Source organism: Cupressus sempervirens, chromosome 10, assembly GCF_028749045.1.
Source record: "Cupressus sempervirens isolate cs-2001-9-10 chromosome 10, ASM2874904v1, whole genome shotgun sequence".
Taxonomy (NCBI): domain Eukaryota; kingdom Viridiplantae; phylum Streptophyta; class Pinopsida; order Cupressales; family Cupressaceae; genus Cupressus; species Cupressus sempervirens.
Window position 1 is genome coordinate 764,471,566 of NC_143127.1, and position 21,635 is coordinate 764,493,200.

Here is a 21,635-nt window from a genome sequence, read left to right on the forward strand (position 1 = left end):
CAAAAAAAATTCATGCTGACCTTTGTCTTCTATAGGTAATTTGTACGACTCTATGGAGTGTTCTTTTGAACTATTTTGAACCCCTTTAAATCTAGGTTCAAAGCATTTCAAAGCGGTTCTACTACTAAGGTTCTTTGGTAGAAATTGATTGCGAGTTGGTGAAGTCATCATTTTCACATGGTATAAATTACCACATCAAGAGGTAATAATTCAAAAGAGTGCCTTAATTTCAAGCATGGGAAAATGTCATCATGATTTAAAGTGGAAGATCTTTTTGCCAAAAAAGAAGGATTGGGTGTCAGAAAAATTTAATCATTGTCAGTACAGTCAAAAGGGAAGTTTTAAATTAAAGGTCACATGAGAGATTTTGAATGTGTTGTTAGGATAAACCACGGACAGAAATAAAAACTACATGCAAATATAACCAATAATAGAAAATAATAGAATACACAGAAATGAACACAAGGCACCAAGATTTAACGTGGTTCACCCAATCCCTGGGCTACGTCCACCAAACAGCAAGTCCGATCTTATTACAATCCAGTGATTACAACCTGATTACAATCCGTAATCCCTTACAGCTCAATACCGCCGCAAGAACCAATTTCGTATCACCACACATCAAAAATACCCAACCCTAAGCCCTTTTTATACAAGTATTAAACCGCTTTAGGGTTATAACATGTCGGCCATATGTCGGCCATAATATGTCGGCTACCATGTCGATGTCGGCTACTTCCAAAAAAAATTTTTTTCGGGGCGATGCCCCGAACCCCACTATTTATGAAGTATGTACAGTACTTTCCTGATCAGTCACCACAATCTAACAATCTCCCACTTGGGGACTGATCAGGCTCCACACTAAACAACAATCTCCCACTTGGAGACTGATCCTGTAGCAATACAACTACCGCATGGGGCTCCCACTGGATCAAACCACCCTGGACTCTGCTGTTCTTTTATTCACATTTAGTCTAAAAGACCAACTGAAGCTGAAGAGGAGTTCAACTTCTCCCTTGTGACAACCTTTGTCAACATATCTGCTGGATTTTCATTGGTATGTATCTTCTCCAGCTTTAACTGTCCATCCTCCAAAACTGACCGAATGAAATGGTACCGCAACTGTATGTGTTTGGTCTTAGAATGCAGAGCTGAATTCTTAGCAAGATGAATGGCACTCTGACTATCTGTGAACAAAAAATTATCCTTCTGAGGATGTCCCAATTCTTCCAAGAAGAACTGAAGCCATATCATCTCTTTGGCGGCCTCTGTAGCAGCAACATACTCTGCCTCTGTAGTGGAGAGAGCATTAATCTTCTGTAGCCTAGAAACCCAGCTCACGGCTGCCCCACCAACAGTAAAGACATAACCTGTAGTACTCCGCCTGGTATCAATATCCCCAGCCAAATCTGAGTCAACATAGCCCTGTAAATCAGTAGTAGAGCCCCCAAAGTGTAAACACTTATTGGATGTTCCTCTCAAATATCTGAGAATCCACTTGACAGCATTCCAATGCTCAAAACCTGGATGACTCATATACCTGCTAACGACTCCCACTGCATGTGCAATATCTGGCCTAGTGCATACCATAGCATACATCAAACTTCCTACAGCTGAAGCATAGGGTACCTTGGACATCTTATCCTCCTCTTCCTGTGTCTTGGGACACATCTCCTTAGTCAATTTCAAATGACCAGGTAAAGGTGTGCTGACAGCTTTAGCATTCTCCATAGAGAAACGTTGCAACACCTTCTCAACATAATCAGCTTGAGATAGCGTCAATGTTCTGTTCTTCCTATCTCTGCAAATCTTCATACCAAGGATTTGTTTTGCTGCCCCCAAATCCTTCATAGCAAATGCATGTGCTAATTGGCGTTTCAGCCCCTTAATATGATCCATGTTAGACCCAGCTATAAGCATATCATCAACATATAAACATAAAATAATGTAGCTATCATCATCCAACCTCTTAAAATAAACACAGTAATCTGAATGACACCTATTATATCCATGCTCATGCATAAAACTGTCAAATTTCAGATACCATTGCCGAGGTGCTTGCTTCAGGCCATATAAACTTTTCTTCAATTTGCACACTAAGTTCTCCTTACCTTTGACCTCAAAACCCTGTGGCTGAGCCATATATATTTCTTCATCCAAATCACCATGAAGAAAGGCTGTTTTAACATCCATCTGCTCTAAATGCAAATCTTCAGTAGCCACAAGACTTAAAACAGTACGAATAGAAGTCATTTTAACAACAGGAGAAAATATTTCATCAAAATCAATTCCTTTTTTCTGTGCAAATCCTTTTACAACTAACCTGGCCTTAAATCTTTTCTTACCTCCTTCCTCTTCTTTCAACCTGTAAACCCATTTATTCTGTAAAACCTTTTTACCTGCAGGCAACTTGCACAAATCCCATGTCTTATTTTTCAGCAAAGAGTCCATTTCATCTTTCATTGCAGACTCCCACTGAATCTTAGTATCCACCTGCACAGCTTCATCATAACTTTCAGGTTCACCAGCATCAGTAAGTAAAATAGAATACAAAGAGGGAGAAAACCTTTGTGGAGGTCTAATTGGCCTTGTTGACCGTCTAACATTCACTGGTGTATGTGGTATTTGTTGTTGCGGTTGTTGCACATCATGAGGAATGGCTGGAACATCAGCTTTTGGAGTATCATCCAGCACTACATAATCATCTTCTTTCTTCTCATGTTGCTGCAACAGATCTTTGTACAACACTTTTTCATTGAATATGACATCCCGGCTTCTTATAATTTTATGATTTTCAAAATCCCAAAGCCTATAACCAAATTCATTAATGCCATATCCAACAAAGACACATTTCTTTGATTTAGCTTCTAGCTTGGTTCTATGTTCAGAGTCTATATGAGCAAAAGCTTCACAACCGAAGGTCTTGAGAAAAGAATAACTCACCTTCTTACCAGTCCATGCTTCCTCTGGAATACCACAACCCAAAGGAGTAGAGGGACCTCTATTAATCAAATATACTGCAGTATTGACAGCCTCCGCCCACATGTGTAAGGGCAACCCAGCATGCAACCTCATGCTCCTTGCGCGCTCCATTATAGTCCTGTTCATGCGTTCAGCCACTCCATTTTCCTGTGGAGTCCTTGGAACAGTTTTTTGTCTACAAATACCATTAGTGGAGCAATAATCTTCAAATTCATGACTGCAATACTCACCACCATTATCAGATCTGAGACATTTTAATTTCTTACCAGTCTCATTTTCAACCAAGCATTTCCATTTCTTAAAAGTTTGAAATACATCAGATTTCTGTTTAAGGAAATAAACCCATACTTTTCTAGTTGCGTCATCAATAAATGTAACATAATAATGAGAGCCACCAAGGGAAGATACCTGAGCCGGTCCCCATACATCTGTATGCACAAGTTCTAATTTCGCCTTTTTGTTTTCCTTCCCTATCTTTACAAAACTCACTCTCTTTTGTTTTCCATACACACAACTTTCACAGAAATCCATATTCACACATTTTAGACCTGGTAAAACTTTCCTTGAATGAAGTACTTTCATACCTTTCTCACTCATGTGCCCAAGTCTATTGTGCCACAGCGCTGTATCAGAATCCACAGCAGCTATTTGTTCTCCCTGCTCATCTGCAGTAATTGTTCCTGAATATTCATTTTTCTCTGAAACAATCAAAGTAGAAGGAACAATATGACCTGTACAAAGATATAAGGTGCCTACTTTCACACCTTTTGCTACTACAAGGGAACCTTTTGAAACCTTCCAATTTTTATCATTAAAAGTAACTACACAACCCTCATCATCGAGTTGCCCTACTGAAATTAAATTTCTACTTAGTTTTGGAACATGTCTTACCTCATGTAGTAGCCAATGATTCCCATTCTGCAACTTAATCTTAATTTTTCCCTTTCCAACAATCTGACAGGGTTCATTATCCCCCAAATAAACAAGCCCAAAATCCCCTTGGACATAATCAATGAAATAACCTCTATGAGGTGTAGCATGAAAAGAAGCACCAGAATCTAAAACCCATGAATCATCAACACTCTCTAAAGACAGAAGCAAAGCATCCTCTTCGGATTTGTTACTTACCACATTTGCCTCTTTGTCTCCATCTGATTTATCTCCTTCATTTTTCTTTCGAGTCCAGCAATCTTTCTTTTTGTGCCCTGGTTTCCCACAGTACCAGCAATCATTTGGTCCTCTCGATTGAGACCTCCTCCCCTTTGACTTTCCTCTTGATTTCCCACGATTTCCAGAGTTACTTCCTCTTTCAGTCGTTCTGCCCCTGCTTTGTGCATTTAAAGCACTTCCTGATGTAGATCCACCTGAGGATTTTCTACGAGTTTCCTCACTTAAAATAACACCGATCACATCATCATATTTTAGGGTACTAGATCCAGGAACAGAATTACTCACCGCCATTACCAAGCCATTCCAGCTTTCAGGCAAAGAACACAAAATCAAGAGAGCCCTAATTTCTTCATCAAAATTGATACCCACAGAAGATAATTGACTAGTAATAGTATTAAACTCATTTAAATGATCTGCAACAGATCCACCTTCTGCCATTTTCATATTAAATAAACGCTTCATGAGAAATACCTTATTTGAAGCGGAGGGCTTTTCATACAGTGTCGCTAGGGTTTTCATCAAATCTTCTGTCGTTTTTGCTTTTGTAATATTAAATGCCACCGATGGTGCCAAGCATAACCGAATGCTTCCAAGTGCCTTTCTGTCCAAAAGATCCCATTCAGCCTCTGACATAGTTCCTTGATTCTTGGCTTTTCCTTCCAACGGCTTCCACAAATCCTTCTGATATAAATAGTCTTCCATTTGCATCTTCCATAACTGGAAGTTCTGCCCATTAAACCTATCAACCCTCAGCTTACCATCATCTGCCATTGCTCCCACTCAACCGTGAGACTCCCACTTAACCGTGAGACTTTCCTGCAGAGGATAACTGAGAAACAACTTGGCTCTGATACCACTTGTTAGGATAAACCACGGACAGAAATAAAAACTACATGCAAATATAACCAATAATAGAAAATAATAGAATACACAGAAATGAACACAAGGCACCAAGATTTAACGTGGTTCACCCAATCCCTGGGCTACGTCCACCAAACAGCAAGTCCGATCTTATTACAATCCAGTGATTACAACCTGATTACAATCCGTAATCCCTTACAGCTCAATACCGCCGCAAGAACCAATTTCGTATCACCACACATCAAAAATACCCAACCCTAAGCCCTTTTTATACAAGTATTAAACCGCTTTAGGGTTATAACATGTCGGCCATATGTCGGCCATAATATGTCGGCTACCATGTCGATGTCGGCTACTTCCAAAAAAAATTTTTTTCGGGGCGATGCCCCGAACCCCACTATTTATGAAGTATGTACAGTACTTTCCTGATCAGTCACCACAATCTAACAATCTCCCACTTGGGGACTGATCAGGCTCCACACTAAACAACATGTGTGAGCTTAGCCATAGTTGATTTGTCATGAATGCCTCATTATGAAGTTGTACTTCCACATGTATGTTCTCTTTCCCCTAAAAAGAGAATAGTTTTTCCTTTTGTTTATCATGTAAAAAAGAGATTTGAAGAAGGAGCTAGTAAGGGACAAGAAAAGAGGTTATTTTTCTTGGCAAGTTGCAGGTGAGAACATGAAAAAACCTTCTATTTGTTCTACTATCTGTGTGCATTTCAAAATAGAATTAGTTTTAGCCTTGCTTTCCTTGTTTAAGATGAAATCTATGTTACATTTCTTTGGGAATGTTTTTAGTTTGGAATGCAAAAAACCTATTATTTGTGATACCAATTAAGAAGGTGTTAGGTTGGAAAAGTTACAGTCAGATTTCCATGAGCAAGCCAATGAATTGAATGATTGTATGGAAATGTTGACAAGTGGTCCGATTGAAGCCACAACTTTCCCTCCTACCTTGCTAAGCCCTAAATTACTCGAAATCTATATTGATCATTATGATGTTCAAAGTAAAGATATCCTAAACAAAGATGGAGAACTGTACTATCAATATCTAGAGAAACTATTGCCTCTGTGTTACATCTACCATAAAGCACATTCACTACATTTTCTCACATCCAATCCCTAGCTGAGTACCAAGAAACCCCAAGAGAATACTATAACATCCTAGCCAGGAAGTGGAAAACAACTAATTATGGTAGAGGCTCAAGGCTACCTAAGATAGTCACAAAAGATCACCTAAAACCCCATATTCATGATCATGTGGTGCAATTACATTGAGTTAAGAGTTCAGCCAATGTCCTCCTCTTTGAAGAATGAATGTTTTATTATGTTGAGATCATTTTAAAGGGGGAATAATGGATGGATTGGGCTGAAATAATTTCTAGCTCATTAAGAACATAGCTTAAACATGCTAAGGAATCTAAGGAAAATTTATATATGGCTTCTTATCTCACATACTACATTGCTTGTGTTAGTAATCTTACTTCCCTAGGTCATGAGATTTGGAGTGAGGAAATAACAGTCTATAAATATTGTTCCCTACTTCAAAGAGATAAAGTGTTAGAAAATTTTAGAAAGGTACATGATGTATTGGTAGAAAGTGTCCATTTATCTCTAAAAAAGGTACCCATGTCCAAATTTTCCTTGGAAGCCTAGAGATTGATTCAAAATTATGGGAGCTATTACATATAGCTCCCTAAGTTCACCTATTTTAGAGTAGGTGGGTTTGAGGATGAGCCAATGAGGTTACCATGTTATGCATTTGAATGTTTTATTTTAGCTGAGGTCTATAGGTAGTTTATTCTCTATCATTAAGGATAATCCACCTTAAGAGAATTGGGAGTCAATGTTTCCTATCAAACTTGGTCCTTTGACTTGTAGCAACATGATCAATGCCTTAGTCATAGGAAGCAACTTTCTCGATTTTGGTTTTGGGTCTTACCAAGGAAGAAGGGATTTTGATAGTAAAGGATTTGTGGCTCAAGTTCTTGGTCTAGAGGGTTAGTTATCTATAATTCAACACCTAGAAGACTTATGGTAGGATTGTAAAAATGAAGAAGAAGTGTCAAAGAGAGAACACTCAAGATTAACAACTCAACAAATCAATTCCCTCAAATTGAAATTTCAAATAGGATTAGTTGAAAATGGTTTAGACATTGTTGAACCTAGGTGGGAGGAAGCTAGTGAGTCGAGACAATTGGAAGTGAATTAGAATTTGGAAGAAGAAGATGACATAAATCTAAAAGTTAAAAAGCTAAAAACTAATGCCCATTTAATTAAAGACCTAGTAACTAGGAAAATCATAGCAGACTTGGCCACATATAAACAAAAAATTGAATATAGAGAAATTGACAGTGAAGGCTTCGAAGTTACTTCAGTTGAACTTGGGACCATCAATAGAAATATAGGTAATAACTTCTTCAACTTTTTTGCTAATCATATGTTAATCCAGTCAGAAAAGAATAGCAAGGAGAAGAAGGAACTCAAAGCCTTAGTGGTGGCCATGGCTACTTATATAGATTCACTGATGAATCTCAAGGTCCTACTAGTTGTTCAAACCCCTCAATCTTTTGATTCTAATTCTCTAGATAGCCAACAACTGGTAAAATAGATGCAAAAGGGGAAGCTTCTCTCAGATGCAATGTAGGATTGGGTGAATTCCATCATCGATGAAGGTAATAATTTTATCCTAGATTTCACCACTATGTATGCTGAAGGGGAAATGCTCTTCGGAGAAATTTAAACTCTTATTTTGAGGTGGGAAACTAAACAAAGTTGGTATTAGGCTATTGTGTTTTAGGTGACTGAAGTTGAAAAATTTTGAGTGCTTAAATTCCTAAGTGAGAACCCTATGAAAATTGTAGATTCTTGTATGTTGTTCATTATGAAAAATAATATGGGCTAGAAAGAATTGATTTACAAAGAAACTATTAAAGAAATGAAATCCATCAAAAATAAGATTATTGGGATGTATATGGAGCTTCTTAAAGATATGAATATAGTGAATCCTATAGGAATTCTACAGTTCCATAATGGCTACATGGATTCTAAAGCATTAACAAAAAGTTTCAATGATGTTGTTGCAAAGATTAAGGACAATGAATCACCTACCACTGGTGATTTCACCATACTAGAAAATATTGAATCCTTGTTATCTCTAAATAGGAACCTCATGCTGCAAAAGAGCTTGAAGATCAAAGAATTCAAATGGAAAAATGATGCTTGTAGGACTAAGCTGCTGATTTTTAAGAACCCCCATTCTCATGTGATGCAAGAATTTATGATAATTTTCAACAAGTGGAAATTGGTAAGATAAACTCTAGGCAAGGAGGAAAAATCCAACGATGAAGTCTGATTGGGATAGTTACTTTAGGTCATGTTTGGAGAAACTATTTTAAAAACTAATTTTGTTCTTATCATAATTGTTTAAACCAAAATGGTTGGGCTTTAATGGAGGCCTTTTGGATTTGTAATAAAATTATAAATGCTAGGGTATTGAACTAATTAGGGGTTAGAATAGAAAGTTATTAAATACTTTAATGAAATAGGTACTTTTTATATAGCAATAGATAGATAGCATAAATATATATTTGCTTTCCGAATGACTATGTGTAGGAAAGAACTTTCTATATATATATATATATATGCCATCTTTGATCTTGCTTTAAAACTTGGTGTTTGAAGTGCTTAGATCATTGTTACTTTGTGAACATTTGATTTATCATTTGAAGATATCTATTGTTGTTTCTTTTGTAATTCATGTTGATCAAATTTCTTGAATGATTATTATGAATTTGAGGTATCATTCTTTTCTTTGAATAAATGGTTACTATGAAAAGACTATGGGTCATTTTATCTTTATTGTATGAATGAATTATCACCTCACTTCTTAGGAGTATGTGAGAGTCCTTATGCACTTTTTGGAAAAAGTGTGAAATTGGTTTTGATTCATTGATAGATCTTTCAAAGGAAGTTGTACCTATAAATATAGAGATAAAACAAATAACATGAAGTTTTGTCAACTGTTGTGAACATTTTTTTACTTTTTGAGTCTTGGGCATAGAGAAAATTATCATTGTGTAATTAGAAAGACAATCTGTTCACTAACATGTAGCTTGGGTCAAGTGACAACTAGTGTGCTCTTTCCTTCAAATCTTCATGTATCTTAGATAGTTTATCTTTGATTTCTTTAGTGAAGATATATGTATCACATAACTTGATGAACAACAAAGTAACATTGTTAGTAGAGGTTTCCAATGAATTGAGGATAGTAGATAAGTCTACTTGATATATTATAATTTTCTATGCAACTAGCTCAAATACTTTGTTTTCAACTTTCTTCTCTTCTCTTTGCAACAAATTTTCTTGCCCTTTCAGATCTTCATTGAATTTTTGAACAACTTTTGCTAACTAAACCAAAATAGGTTGAGTACTATCAACCTCGATACTGAGTGCATGTACAAGTATGTTCTTTGAATTTTCTAGCACTTGGTTTTCTCTATTTTCCTCCTCTCTAAGCCTCTATTGCTTAGATTTCTTCTACAATAGTTCACCTACTATGTGCATTTGATTAGGATTTAGAGTAGAGATATCCCAATTCAAGATAATTATATCCTCATCAAGATCACTATCTTCTTCTTTACCTTTGTCCTTGCTTGAAACTTTGGTACTCGGTTGAGGCTTGCTCTCAACTATCCTTGTACTAACTATTTGTACACTTGGGATTGTAACAATAGTAGAAATAGAAGGACTAGCAAAAAAAGTATATATTATACTGATAGTAGGAATACCTAGTTGTTGTGTAGCCAAATTTGATGGAGGAAACATTAGTTGCTTGGTAGATAAAGTGTTGATCACTTTAGTTAATGCAGTACTTAGCTGAACAAGTGCAAAGATTTGTTGGGTGCTTGGAATTGTAGTGGTTGTCACAACCAACTTGGAAAAAAATTTCTTTGAGCTTGATCACTTTAAATCTTTGCTTAGAGAGTGAGGAAATGAGGCCATAACCACTGCTACAATCTTCTCTAGGTCAATTTCCTCAATACTCTAAATCTTAGGGAGATTCTCCTTGGTAACTTCATGTTCTTTCTCCTCATCATCTAGTTCAACATCATCTATATATATCTATTCCTCATCATTATTTTCCTTTTCCTCCTTTTCATCTTCATCATCATCTTTATTGCTAACATGAACAAGAAAATCACTCTTTTGATGAAGATTATAGATATTCTTCCATGTAGTTGTAGCTATCTTCACCACATGTTTAATGTCATTAACCAATATCATGCAAGTGTTGAATTTCATAGTAATTTTTTCTTTATTTTTCTTCATGGACTCTTTTACTTCTTTATCATTGAGACTTAGCATGATCTAGCTTAGAGTCTACTCAAATATATCCTTTGTAGTCTTCTGAGCATGTTCCCATCTTGGTTTGATTCTTTCCATCAATTCATTGGAAATTTTTTGCACAAGTTGATCAGTTGAATAATTCCATTGACCCAACTTGGACATAATCATGTCTTCAACTTGCTTATTCTCATGTACATTCCTAGTCTCATATTTGAGAGAGTTAAAGTTTTCCATGCCAGCTTCTAAATTAATCTCCTTTAATTTCTCCTAAAATGTAGGTGGAGGCTTTTGAAAATAACATCCTCTACTTCTTCACCTAATTTTAACTTCTTTCTTGATTTGGATGCTCTTCTAGTGAATACTATAGTAGATGACTCGATAGGTCTGGTTATGATAACCTTACCTTTCCTCTTGATTGGCTTTTCTTCTCTTGATTTAGGTTCTTCTATCTCATCTTTTCTACCATCTTCTTCCACATCATCTCCTTTTCCTTTTGTCAATAGGAGAGTAGAACTTTCTTTCCTTAGTTTTGTCATCCTCTTCTTTTCTTTTCTGACTACTTGAGGAAGTAGCTTCATCATAAGTACCAAAATCTATAGCCTTGGGATCCACAAGTTCATTTAATAATTCCTCAATGATGTCCTTGGCATCATCAATGTTAACCTCATAGCTTAGAGGCTTAACCCACACCACTCTAGCCTTGATTACTTGAATGTATACCTTATCATAGTCTACCATGAAACAAACATCATCCTTGTAATATTCTACAAGTTTCTTAGGAATTTTGAATTTGTTATTTATATATATTTTTGAATGAATCAAATAACTGTCCATGATACTAACAAAATTATCACCCATCTCTACTATATACTCATTGATTTGATATAGTACTGGTTTATCTTTTCTCCATATGACTAAACCTTTTGAAGGAAAAAAATGTTTGCACAAAGAAGCATAAACAAGTTAGAAGTGAACCAAACTTACATGGGTTATTCTTCAAATTTCTAATGCTTTCCATGTTCTTGTTAAATTTATTTAGCATAAGCTCAGCAAGGTTGAAGGACATGTTGTTCTTCACAACCTTGAGAGATAGATCAAAGACCTCACATGACACACTACTAAGATGACTGGATCTATAGATCTTATGTACTATCACATGGATTCCAAATTTTATCTCCATGTTAGTTACATATCTTATCTTCATACTTCTTCCATCCCATTTGGCAAGAGTTTTGCTTTCCAATTCTACTTGACTTAGGGTTTTGGTATTCTTTTCCTTGTTCAATATTGGGAGCCCTATAATTTGATGAATCATTTTCTTCATTATTGGAATAAGTTTCTCCAACCATAGCTTCCTATTATGTACATGGCTAAGGATTAACCATGCCCATTTTATCTAGAAGTGTTAGGGAATATGTAGAATGTGGGTTAAACCCTTGGTCTCGAAGTGTTTCTACAATCACCATACTTGAAGTTCAATGCCTTCTAATCAACTCCTCAAACCAAATTCTCAGATTCCTTCTTGCTTTTGCTACTGGAGGACGCCATGCTTGGTAGGGTTTACAAAAACACAAAAATATTCAGCAACAAATTGCACAAATCACTTGGAAGAACAATAATTGTTCTTAGCAAATAGCTCTTCAAAAATCCATGGTGATAAATGAATTTGATTCCATCCCTTTTAACAATTTCACTTTCCAATTTCCATAATTGCTTGGTACGGTCACTTTCTTGGTGATAGGCTATCTTCCAATCAGTTTATTCTTAGGGCTTGGAAAATTCATCCTCAACTTAGTGTCCATGCAATGTTTAGTTACTCCCTACCTTGCTTGATAGGGTCTTGCAACCCAGCAGAGCTCAATAAGGCCTAGTTTTTCTTAGAAACTCAATGATCCCTTTGCATCTTGAATGTTGATATGGATCTTTCATTCTAGCTAGCTAGAACTGATGTATGATGTGTACTTCAGAGTATTAGTTCTATTTGTTCTTGTGGGAGATCAAGTAGAAATTATTGAGTCACCCAATTCTTGAGTGACATGTGCTTCATGGCTCAGACTTGCATCCTCAAAAAAATTTGAAATCCATTGTTTTCTCATTTTATTTATGATGTTATCAACCTTGGCTTTATTTTCATCTTCTATCCTTCTAGTGTTCATATAGTTCTTGGGAAGGTGTCCAAGTTCTATACAAATAAAACATCTTCTAGTGGTCTCTTGTTCTCATGTGTTGTTTCACATAATTTGATCCAATGTGTCCAAATTCTCCACAATAGTGGTATCTACACCATGTGTTATAGTCCTAACCAAATATAGATTTCACAATCTATTCCACTAGGTTCAATATCTTGGTTTTGCATTCAAAAGATTTGTGCCCATGTTTCTTGCATTTTTGACATTTTCCTTCAAATTTTGGTTTTTCTTTGCATTCATTAGCTCTATGACCATGCCTACTGAAATTGTAACATTTTTCATTCAATTTACCTTTACCATTACTCCAACATTTGTTTTATGTATAACCTAACTTACCACAGTGATTGCAAGTAGGTCTTTGATTCTTTTGAGTTCCTTGCTTGGATGATTCACCTTCTTTTATGTATCATATTCCTACTTTTCCTTTTTGTTTGTATTAACTTTTCTCATTCAACTAATTCATGTCTGTTTGAGATTTCATCATCCTCTCATTAGTTTTCTTTTTAATATTCAAATTAGTTTGCAATTTTTCATTCTCTAATCTTAGATTCATGATTTCTTCATTTGCATTAGTAAGATAATCAATGAAGTCTTCCTGTTGAAGGGATAGATGTCGAATTTCATTGTTCTTTTCTTTTGTCTCTTCTTTTGCCTTGTCTTTTTCTTCCATGACTTCACACAATCTTACTAACTAAATTTATTGTTCTCTTTTTAGGCTTTTAACTTCTTTTTGAATGTTACCATTCTTTTTTAATAGTTCTTTGATTTCCTCATTAACTTCATCCAAATTACTTTTTGAATGAATATCTTCAATTCTTTCTTCAATGTAGAGTTTTTTGTTCATCTATACTACAAGATCTTTTCTTCTTTTCAGGGATTGAGAGAGTTGCTCCTTTGATTTCTTAAGTTTCCCAAGAGCCAATTCCAAATCCAACTTTTCATTCTCAATAGCCTTGTCAAGTCTGAATACCTCCATTTTCTTTGATCTTTTCGCAAGCTATTAAACTTCTTCTTTAAGAACCATAAAGCTTTAATACCAATTGTTGGGAGTATAAGATGGGCTAGGTTACTAAGAGGGGAGGGGTGAATCAGAAAACAATAAAACTTAATCTTAATTCACCAATTAACCCTTCATGTGTGCTCTGATCTAATTCCATGCATGAAAAACTAAAAGCATTAAAACATTCATAACACTTTAACACAATATATGGTGACCCAGAAACCTTTCATATAGAAAGTAAAACTAGGATGGGGATGATGCCCACAAGCTTTAGCACTATAGTATAAAGTTGGTCGATTAAGGCTTACAATTATCACTTCAATGATCTTATCTATTTGGAGCAATAAGGACTGCTAGATCCACCTTGTAAAAGGATTTACAAAACATACAATGAAGTATGCACTTGGTAAAGAAATCTACAAAACACTATTAAGTCTACCTTATGAAAGGATTTAACTATTCCACATATTGGGATGAACTTGTGGCTGATCTTTGATCTACAAATTTGATTTGCTGGGTGAGATTCCTTTTGAGTGTAATGATAACCTTGTTGTGATAGATAAATTTTTGTTTCTCCTTATACTACTTGTAGCCTTCTTACTTCACACTTTTTCTCTTACACATATATTTTCATATTCATTTCATACCTCTTTTTTTGATGTGATATAATACATTACATATATTCCAATCCAAATTACAATTCATCAAAGTGGGATACAATACAAGTTTCACCAAAATACATAAAGTTGTCTTAACTACTAGAAGTGAGGTTATAAAGACAAACTCGATGAGGTTTTGATACTAAAAAACCATTTTTGACACTCGGCATCATCATGCTCTTAGTAGACATAGAAGCATGGTTCATACTAATCACTTCCTAGTAGTTTGAACTTGGTCAACACTGGTGACTTGGTGAACACTATAAAACTTGACATATAAACTAAATCACTTTATTGACACTACATAGCTCGATCAACACTTTCACTATGAGCTTGGTATAAACTGAATCACTTGGTTGACATATCCTAGCTCGGTCAACACTAAATTCACATTATTGATGTTGTGAACTTGGTAAACACTATGAAGCTTGGTTTTCACTAAGCAACTCAATAAACACTATGAAGCTTGGTTTTCACTAAGCAACTCAATAAACACTATGAAGCTTGGTTTTCACTAAGAAATTTAGTAAACACTATGAAGCTTGGTTTACACTAATAATCATCAACTAAGTAGATACTACTTGGTGTGAACTAAATACTATTTATGGAACTCAGTAGCAACTATAGAACTCAGTAGAACCTGAATTACTTGGTTAATACTATAAACTACAAGATAATCTTGGTAGATGCTAACCATTTGACTAAGTGTGTGTCACTAATAAAAAAATTGACTATAATGTCAACAGTGGTATGTATATAGATGGGTGTTATAATGTTTTTTATGTTTTCTGAATAGCATTTTTATCAATCAAGTATTGATTATGCTATGTTGTTTGATTGGTTATAGGTTGATTTCTCAAATATTGTTTTTCAATCGCATTACCTAGCCATTAAAGGAATGGTGAGACAATTAGATGTTGCAAAGGTGGATCATCTAGATGTATTGGGTTTAGCACATCTTTGTGAGGTCCCTGACATTTAGGTGAATCATGGCCTACTGATAGCATTAGTGGAGTGCTTCCATAGTGGGATGAACACCATCTAGCTTCCTCTAGGAAAGATGACATTACACCATAGGACATCTACCAAATACTGAGGATCTACTTCCATAGTCCCTGTATTGAGTATGTATTGCCCAATTTTTAGTTCATCCCATTTTGTCTTTAGGTTGAAGTCAAGTTAATGTGTCAATGTTAAGTCTTTGTCTAAAATGCCTCTGGGATGGATTTTCTTCTCATCATCCCCTTTCAAGCTAACCTATGCTGAAAGTTATGTAAGTATTTCTCTAATGAAGAGCTAGGTGATTTAGGGTTTGGTGGGTTAGTTATAAGAATCTCCTTGATAAGAAGAAGGTCTACAAATTCCTATAAGTCATCATCTAAAGGATTTAGAAGGATTTCAAGGACAAATATTTGTAGTGGTTTGCATTTCAATGGAAGATACCATAGGTGACTAGGCTTAGAATATAGAGAAACTAGTTATTTCAGTAGAAACCCAAGTTAAAATCCTTAGATAAACTAAAATATAAAGGCAAGAAAATATGCATCGTTGATCTATTACGTGAAAAAACTAGATGATATCTTAATAGCTACATAGCTGCTTGGAAAATTCAATCAATAAAAAGAATGCATGCCATTGGTTGTTGAAAATTCATGCCCTTATGTATTTTGAAGTGGTTTTCCCTCTTTTGATGTTATGAAGTAAAGGATAATAGGGGGTCATAAAGCTAAATGTTGAGTCTCTTGATCTTACAATCATCCAATATTGTGTCAGCATAAGTTTTTTTATGGTAAATGGCAAGTGATATGATGTTACAATAGAGTAGCCAGCATATGATTGCAAGGGCTAAAAAGGAGACCCTCAACCATATGAGAGAAAAGGTATCATATGATCATAAGAAGAAATGTTAAAACTAAGTGGGGCCAGATGCATAAGCATACATAATTGCACATGTCAAAAGGTCTTCTGATTGAGAGTCTCCAAAGTTGTGACAAAGGGGAGATAACTACCAATCTTATGATCATAAAGGTAAAAGTTAAGGCTTCCAAGGCTACGGTGAAAAAGATAATAGCCAACATATAATTAGAAGGTAAAGGTAGTGATTAAGTTACAGATTATGAATTTATGACAAGGGTTAGTTGACTTTATTTAAAGAGATCATAAGGCAAGGAAAAGTAATGCCTAATGTTATGAAAAGCTATGATCGTAAGATTATAAGAAGCGTTAAAGGGATTTTCGATAATATGAAACCTTGTTCGATTATAAGACATAAAGTGCAAAAGGTTGTCAGGAGTTACGATCTTATGATGAATGAAGAATCACATAAGCATATAGGCTTATAAGGAGACTAATGAAGATACGAAAGGAAATGATCATGAGATTACAAGAGTGAACAGTGAATGTTTCTAAAGCCATGAGCCATAGCCTATCATAAGATTTTAAGGGCCACTTTCCAAGCTTACGATATGACAAAGGGTTTTTAGTTGCATGGAAATTGTCAAATCTCAATTGATCAACACTTTGAATTTCCCCACTTTCTAAAGATGCTCAAAGTATAACCAAAGTGGGAAAGTAAGCATCTAACATATGGAAATATTGGGACTAGACTCAGTTGTGGGTAGACTTAGTTAAAGTTCTTAACTATTATAAAATACCTTTAGTTTATGGAAGTCATTAATCTATCACTTTCTTATTTTTTGAAGATGCATGAAGAATAACCAATGTGGAAAATTGAGTGTTGGATACATGTACACAAAAGGGACTCACGAAAGAAGTCATAAATAAATAAGATTGTGATCAGTGATTCAAGATTGACAACTAGAATTAAAACTTACTATAATTGTTGAAATATGAGTTACATGGATTGGGTGCCAACAGTAGAATATGAAAGAAATGAAGAAATTTATAGGATTTTTGGAGTCGCATAAAGATGAATAGTCACCAGATGTTCTCAAAGGTGCCATAGTGTGAGGCCTCACCCGATCTGTCATAGTACCAATGAGATAATTGTATTACGGTGATTTTAATCCTATGTATTGATACACTTTTGAGACTGTAGGGGTATGTTATTTTGATATCTACATTTTGATGATCTGCAATTACTTATGCATATTATGACCTAATTGATGCGTTTAATGATTCTATTCATATTTTAAGCTATTGACATTTCTTTAATAGAAATTGAATGGTAGAAATGCTTGTAATGTAAGAATGTAATGTTTAAAGTGGAAATTAGAGTAAAAAGGTAAATTTTGTTATGCATTGAGACCTAACCCGCATACCTAGGGATCCAATAGTTGTGGATTCAACATCTTGTCGCAATGATAAAAAAGAGACTATGAAGCTATTCAAAATATTAAATTGACTATGTTATGATAAGTAAAGTGTGATGTTATAGTATTTTGAGCATTTTAAATGGAAATTATTAGAAAAAGTAATTTAATTAAAAAGAATGAAGTATGGAACTCAAATGTCGAATGTGATATGTAGGTTTTGATACTTTAATATTTTGAAGGTTATATTTGAAATGATTAAGAAAGGAAAAGTTAATTTGAGATGATGAAATATATGCAAGTCTAATGTTGAATGAGATAGTGATTATTTCACTTATGTACTTATTGTTTACATGATTTTCGTGGACTACTAATGCTTGAGTTTAGTGTGCAAGGATTTGACCATGGGTTTAAAGGGGAATTAAGGCTCAAACTACTACAAACATGACATAGCCAAGGTTGAATAAATGGAAAAGATTCAAACCTCATTGTAAAGTGTTTTATGTCATATATGGGAATTGTATGTGTGTGTGTAGTAGCCTAGTTCATGTATTATTGTAAAACAAGTCATTTTTAATGTAATGTGATATTTCATGTGTGTCACTTGACACTTGTGTTGTCCATGTGGAGATGCCATGTCATTCAGGGTTTGTCAAGAAGTAACCTAACCTAAACCTAACCCCAATGTTGTACCCAAGTTAACCTCACATAGAAAAAAATGCCATGACGAGTCTCAATCAAAGGAAATTCGAATTTGGACTTGGCTAGGGTTTTTTGGGGTCATTAGGTGGTCCCTAAGTGTCTTTTAGGTGAAAATAAGTTACCCATATGATAGTACATCATGTCAGGGACCTATTTTTGATCATGTGAGTGCCTAGATAGCCTAGGGAGCCCCTTTACCCATGCATTCTTCCATCAATTCGAATTTGGAGTTGTCATATCCATGTTCCCAATTAGTCAAAAATAGAAAAGTTGGAGGAGACAAGTTTGTAAGAAGTAGTGGCCTAGTGTTTTTGCTAAAATAAGTTAGTGAGAAGGCTTTATTAGAGGATCTTGGCCAAACTAGTGGGGGTGTCTACCCACTCTCTAATTTTAGAGACTGTTAGGTTTTGGAGGGAGATTAAGGGAGCTCTACTAAAACTATCCTTACCATAGCTTGGACCAAGGTTGGGTCTCAAAACTTGTTTCTTTCTCATTTCTTGCTTTTAGCATGGTTAAACAAATCTGCAAGTGTGAGAGTTCATTAATAGAGTATGCATTTGCATTGTAAATCTTGTGATATGGATTTTTGGGTATTGTGTGAAAGTGTGGTGTTCTTGTTGTATTATGAGCATTGATTATGTATTGTGACAATGTGAGAGTATGTGATGTTCTTGTAAATTTCTTGGTTCACCTTCTTGGTTTTGTTTTTGTTGGAATGGAAAGTGAATGTGTTTTGTACTTTTGGAGATCCTTCCTTGGTTTTGTTTTGTGGTTCTTATTTTTTTTGCTATTGTTCTTGTTGAATGTGACTATTGATTGTGATTATGGGTGTGAAGGCTTCACTCACCCTTGGGAGGGCAGGGAAGCCTTGGGTGAAGGGCATAAGTTGGGCTTGACATTGCAAGTGAGAAAGAAAATTTTGTTTTTACCTCATGATGAGGTTGTTATTATCATGGAGCATGGGCTCCATCATGGCCATGGATCTTTTTGTTTGGGAGGTACAAGGAGGTTTGGTGGATGAAGAGAAGATGGTTGTTTTGAATGCCTTGAGAGGCAATGCAGTGGCAATATGTTGTTTATGTTGTGGTGGCCTTGAGAGGCAAAATGCATTGGCAATATGATATTATGATGTTAGAATTTCTCCTCCTTGAAGAGCCCACCTTCACCCAACATTTTATGATTCCAATGGTGAATCATTGTGCAAGCCATGGAAGGGTGTTGATTGTGTTTTGTGTTGTGTCTTCATGCAAAATTTTGTGATGTATGTGTGAAACCTGGTTTGAGCCTTGTTCCCCTAGTGCGGGGGTGGTCTCTTTGGAGGCCTATGGTTGGGTGGAAAGCACCCATGGTCGTTGTGGTTTCTTTTTTTTTTGTGTTGCATATGCAGATTTCGTGCTCAAGGGAGCAATGGAAGCAAGCTTGGTATGATCCTCTTATGGACGTTTCATGAAGATAAAACTTGTCATTTTTCTTGTAACTGTAATGGAGAACCCTCCATATTGTTCATGTGGTTGCAATGAATGATTTCCTAGTAGAGAAGAAGGATTATGTCTTGTTGGAAGGAGATAATGTTTTTTTTTCATGGCATCAAATGTTGTATTTATATAGTTCCTGCTCTATTTGTTTTGTGCATTGAGCTATAAAAGAAAATATCTATTTGTATATACCACTGTGATGTATGGGTTCATGGGTAGAGAAAATAATTTGAATATTCTCTTAACTAAATGCATTATAAGACTCTATGTGCATAGTTTTCAACTGGAATAAAAAGAGTTGTTTATCTTCTCAGTCATATATGAGAGAGTTTCATGTTTAGAAACAGTCATAATTATATTTTGAATAATAGTTTTAACATGCATTCAATTTATGGTTTCTCATGTAAGAAGTTAATTGTCTTTCAATGTATATGGTTGAATTTGTATAAGAAGTATATGTAGATTGGCTTGCAAGAGAAATATTGTAATACAATCATAGTTAGGGAAGAAAGAATCATTTCATGTAAGAGTTTGAACCATACATTATATCTCCTATTTCATCCTATTTTTTTCATGTATTCAAATCACAACTAAATCTTGTGGGATCTTAATCAAAAGGGGTATAAATGAGAAGGATCATTGTAAGCTAGGGTGATTAAATTGTATGATTCACTATTATGAATTGTGATGCAATGGAAGAATCAAGTTCTGAATAGTTCATATATATGCTTAGATGGAGATATATACATGAGAATTTTTTTATCCTTTGGAAGATTAGTAATGGAATATAAACATTTGGGTGTATTTAAGTAATCTAAAACAATTAATCCCTAGCCTACATCGATATTAGAAAAACACTTATTGATTCATCACCTTGATGACATAGAAGGAAATACCTCCTTATTGGACTTAGCTTAAAATTCTATAAGAAAGGTTGGCTGTAGATGCACATTTTCTTTCTGGAATTTGTATGGAGCAAGGAAAAGTAATTCACTCAAGATTACAGACCATTAAAATAATAAGGAGAATATTCCCAAGAGTATAGTACCTTAAATAATAATAGCTTATTGTATAGAACTTTTAAGAGCAACCAATACTTAAACCATAAATTTGTAAGTAAAAGCTCCTATGGATCATGTGACCTCTATCACATCTTCCTTAATTAAAATGCATTGAGATATGTTCTAAAACTAGGCCAAGACTATTATAGAACCTAAGTTACTCATTCCCATAATACTAGGCGCTACCCTAGAAAGTATCACCATTCCAACCAATGAAATCAAGCTAACACAATAAATAAGATTTAAACTCTTTATTTCCACTAGCTCAAGCACCTATTTTTCTAGGGCTTTGAAATATGTGTGGGGCACCATTTTGAATTTATGTCAGACTCACTGCTCTAGGTACTAGTTATTTAAGGGAGGGAGCATGCATTAGTTGATAATCATGAAAATAGGTTGGTGGTCCCATCCTAGGCGGTCAACCCTAAAGGAGTTTATTTTTCCAGCGCAAAACACAAGGGATGTTATAATGTTTTTAGATCATGCCTTGCCCAAGTCGCCCACCTTGGTCTCAGTGCCATGGGATGATGGGTAGTTGTAAGGAAACAAAAAGAAAAGAAAAAGAAAGCAGGGGAACCATGTAAGAAAAGATGGACACCTGTCAAGAAGAGAAAGTTTGTTTTTTCTTGGAATCTCCAAATCATCTTAACAAATAAGACACTTGGCAATAGTTGGAATTACATAATAAGAAATGGGGTAGTGGTAAAAACAAAAAAATTAGTGGGAAAATTTGTTCAGATTTAAGGGGTTGTTATCATTAATTAGTTTACTTTCTATTGTAATAAATGATACATCATAATATATTATGTGTAAGAATATTGTTGTCTACAAAGGATTATAAGTGTATGAATATGTAAGGTGTAAATGATTATTTATTTAACTTCTTTGAAATAACAACAACAACAACAAT